The following is a 5186-nucleotide window of genomic DNA, read 5'->3' on the forward strand; positions in this document are numbered from 1 at the left end:
TATCCGGCTTATCAAAAATACCTTCTCTGATTGGCTTGAGTGTTGTGGTGGGGGTGCAAGGATTCATGTCTTTCACATTTTCGACCTTTTCGTGTTGAAGGTTGAAGCCAGTTTAGCAGCCAGTTGACTTTGTTCTATGCTGTCTGATGAATGGAGGAATTCAGTCGTTATTTTGTTATTTAAATAGATCAATTATAGTATATTTACAATTATTCGCATGCCATAAAGTGTTGAGTAGTACAGTATAATATATAGTGCTGTAAGGAATTCGATATTACTAGAAATAATGACTGAACGTTTGAAATCTTGAGCTCACCTAACATCAGTTCAAGGTAAGATTCATTTCAATAAATTGGTATTCGTTTCGTATTGCAATTTCTGCTCTTTCATCTTCCTCCATGTATTATCGGTATTTTTAAATATAATATTGTATGATTTCTTCAGTCATAAGTTATTATGATTTATCAGTTATGAGTCAAGTAGCCTACTCAATTATGAAACTTTGGAATCAATCTATGTTCACTGGCTCTATTTTCAAACCTTCAACATTCAAAATCAGCTCAGGTTTTTCAGTTTCATAGTCTTGCTTAATTTATTTTATCATAATTTATAATTTGAAATGATGAAAGCATGGAGGCAGCCATATTTGTCTTTCAGCAAATCAGCTCGTCTTGTCTTGTTGGTGATGACGATTATGATGATGTGATGTGAATTTGGCCTACTCATGATATTTTTCGCTTCATATAACTTTTTCTGTGAGCTTAGCTGGGAATTTTAATGGTTTTTGAACAGTGATTTCCGATGATTTATGGTTAAATTTGTGATATTTCTATTGGTTTGTAATAATTAAAATAAGCCTACTTAGCTTATAGTGATTAGGTTTGCTGATATATGACTGATTATTTCGGAATATCATTTGATAATTAAATTTTTAGCTGATGATTATTAATTATTTCTTATTTGATATTGCATTGAGGATTAGATAGGTCTATTATTTTGGGTCTGTTTATTATCTGTTTCTGTCTTATTATTGTTTAGTAATGTGTTCAATTCTCAATCATTATATTCAAAACTCGCGTCCAACCTATGAATTTTTCCCAGTACGAATATAAATATTATGCCTTTCAACAATAATTCATGAGGTTCTATTTAGTGAGTATATAATATAGTCTATACTATTCTATAGTCTATACTAATCAATGTTACATTCTATACTCACTGGTTCTATTGTGTAGGTTAGAGACGCTTATTCGGCAAGAATTGCAACATGAACTCTGTAGATAATTTTCTCGGTATTTTTACGCTCGCTTGCTATTCTCCTTTTCACGATTGTTAACCGTATTGTATAAACAATAGATTTTCAAAGACCACAGATGAAAAATAAAAGATAAGCATTCTCCACTGTTTTTCTCACTCACTCATTAATTCATAATATAAATCAGCTTTCTCTGTCCCTCACACATTACTTCTGAGAGAACAATAGAAATGATTGGACACTTTCAATCCCGAGAGTTCTATCAGGAATAATAACGTTATGCTATAACATTTGTATGTGAAAATGAATATACATTATAATTGATAATGGTTAACTACGGGATATTATGAGTAGGCCTATCACCCGGATGAATAAAAATATGAAATGAAAACCTCATGGAATTTGAGCACATTGATATAAAACAAAATAATTTTATCAGTGGATACAATTTTTAAACAAAATTTTCTATGTGTTCATTTTTTGGTTAATTTCTGTACTATTATTATTATATTATTATTATTATTATTATGTAGTAAATAGTAGAAGTAGAGAGTAGTTAACAACCAGTTGAATTTCATAGTGTCACATTCACTCATCTATATTTTTAAGATTACGCGATTTTAAATGCTGCAAACTTTAAGGGAAAAGGCGTGTTGATCTCGTTCTTATTTGCAGTTTATAATATTGAAATTAAACTGAATCATATTCAGTTGAAATCGAGTTTGACAACTGCAAATTAGTGATGATTTGACTCTGGACAAATTCCTTTGCTAGCATACTGTTATTGCTTTTTGAAAGTAGTTAGACGCAGTTGTTTTAGAAGTTTAACTTTTCTTATGAATTCTTCTAAGTTTCAACCACCCTCCCCCCGCCAACAACTGACAGCGAAATAGTTGAGCCCGAATGATGAAAATCAATTCAATTCAATTCAATTTATTCATTCTTTGCACATTTTACATAGTTTAAATACACAAAAATACAAAATAAATAAAGAGTACAAAAGAATGTGTAGCTCGCAAGACTTTCGTCTGTTCGCGAGCATGAGTAAGAGAATATAAAGATTGAGAAACGTAGAAAAGAAAAAATATTTATAAAATAGAATATAATAAATGACTAAGAATAGCCTAATGGTAAAATAAATTTGAAATACAGAGTGAAATGAAGAACAGTTTTTTTTACAATATTCTCAGGAAAACCTGAGAAAGAGAAGAAGCACAGTGAATGCACAAGTCAACTGGTGATGAGAAGAGGTGAGTGGAGAAACGTAAATTTAGAATTTGTTATAAGCTATTGCCTATTGTTATTGTATAAGTTATTGCTATTGTTAAAATCATATTCTATTATTGCTGGTTATATGGTTCAACTATATTCATAATATTTCCTTTGAATAATTATTCTTCCCTGGGAGCAACAAAGGACCAGGTTACCTATAACTTTCTCATCCTCTGACAGCGTAATTTTTGAGACCAAATTATAAAAGTGGTATAACATGATAGCTGAAGACTTGATAAATTGATTTTCATCGTATTCTCATTCAATTATTCTTCCCTGGGGCGGCAAATGGGTTGTCTATAACTATCTATAACTTAAATCATATTTTCCATTGATAATATTCTTTCCTGGGGGCGGCAAAGAACAAGGTTACCTACAACGTTCACCCTCCGCTCATAGTGTAATTGTTGAGCTCAAACTATGAAAGTAGTATATAAATCATGACAGCAGAAGACTTGATTCATCAATTCTTATCATAGTATCCTTGAATAATTATAACCTGCGGGCGGCAAAGGATCAGGTTGTCTATAACTATATACTCTTCTGACAGCGTAATTGTTGAGCCCAAATTATGAAAGTGGTATTACATGATAGCTGAAGACTTGGTTCGTTAATTTCAATCATATTCACCTTCTAAATCTACTCTGGGGGCGGCAAAAGAACAGGTCGTTATAACTTACTACTCTGCTGACAGCTTATTTGTGGAGCAAAAATTATGAAAGTGGTATAACATAATAGTTGAAGACTTCATACAATAATTTCATCTTATTTTCCCCTAATAATTCTTCCCTGGGGCGGCAAAGACCAGGTTACATACAGCTTTCTCCCTTCGCTGATAGTGTAATTGTTGAGCCCAATTATGAATGTGGTTTAACATGATAGCTGAAGACTTGATTCATTAATTTTCCTCACATTCTCTTGGATAATTATTTCATGGGGGCGGCAGAGGACCAGGTTATCTACAATATTTTCATCCATTGATAGCGTAATTGTTGAGCCCAAATTATGATTGTGGTATAACAAGATAGCTGAAGTCTTGATTCATTGATTCTCATTGTATTCTCCCTGAATAATTCTTCTCTGGGGGCGGCAAAGGATCAGGTTGTCTATAAGTCTCCCCTCTTCTGACAGCGTAATTGTTGAGCCCAAATTATGAAAATCTTATTCTTCGATAGTTGGAGTGATGGTTCAACTATATTCATTATATTTTCCATGAATAATTATTCTTCCCTGGGGGTGGCAAAGGACCAGGTTATCTACAACGTTTTCATCCACTGATAGTGTAATTGTTGAGCCCAAATTATGAAAATCTTATTCTCTGATAGTAGGAGTTATGGTTCAACTATATTCATTTTATTTTCCATGAATAATTATTCTTCCCTGGGGGTGGCAAGGGACCAGTTACCTACAACATTTTCCCTCTGCTGATAGCGTAATTGTTGAGCCCAAATTATGAAAATGGAAAACATGATAGCTAATGTCTTGATTCATTATTTTTCCTAAAAATATTTCTCTCATCGGAGTGGCTAAGACTTTAGTTATCAATAACTTATCGACACATGTTATGAGCAGTGGCGGCTCGTCCTATGTGTTCAATGGTTCATTGAACCCCCAGAATTGAATCAACTTCCTATACAATGATGAATTTGCAACTCAAATAATTATATTTTTATTTTTCTCATTAAATTACATCACAACATTTTTCATCTACGTAAACTTAATGTTGATGTTTTGCTGCGGTGCCTGAGATCCCGGAGTGGCTTGCTTGATACAGCACCGAATGGGATGACGAGACGCGTGGAGGTGGAAAGCAGTGTTCATTCCCCGATGTGAACCCAAAAACAGGGCTGGGTGAGGTAGTGGAACGGAGGAGGGGAATCGGTTTGCTAGCACGGATTTGGTTCACAATCCTGTCTGAACCAATTTTGCACGAGTTCATCCGAGAGTAGCCGAACCTAGCCGAGGCAAGTGAAGCATTCGGTAAACTCAGAATGAATCGTGAATATTCGTGATACGGATTCAGTAGCAGTGCCATCTTGAACATAACCAATAAATTCAAATTTGGTGGCAGTAAACAGTAAAAAACGGTAAACAAGAAGTAGAAAGCGTGACAGTTTTGAGGTTATACGATATGATTTCGGGTATATATATATTATACTGTATACAGTTGTGATAGATTTCACTGCATTTTTCGTTGTATAATTGTTTTTGCGTGTAGAAGAATATAGTATTTCTAGTGTGTCCATTTTCTTTTAGTGAGAGTGTGAATATAATTTATTGTGTTACCTTAACAGCATTTTGATGAAGAAATATGAATAAGGTTCAGTATTTGTTAAATACAAACAATATTGATATTGAGAGTAGGTGTAAAATAAAACATAATGGTGACCAACTCCGAAGTGAAAATCAAACAAGAAAAATATGAACAGGACAAAAAATTTATATTTGTAGAAAATATGCTCAATCTTGGGGTGTAATTCCTTAAAATTATTATTGATCACCTTTACACTTGATTATGCTCAATACTCGCTATATCCTCTTGACCTTTCTCTCCAATAGATCATGAGGTTGAACCCCCAAGCTAGAAGATCATGAGCCGCTACTGGTTATGAGCGTATTAATTGTGCCCAAATTATGAAAATGATATTTATCCTAGATG

Source organism: Nilaparvata lugens, chromosome 12, assembly GCF_014356525.2.
Source record: "Nilaparvata lugens isolate BPH chromosome 12, ASM1435652v1, whole genome shotgun sequence".
Taxonomy (NCBI): domain Eukaryota; kingdom Metazoa; phylum Arthropoda; class Insecta; order Hemiptera; family Delphacidae; genus Nilaparvata; species Nilaparvata lugens.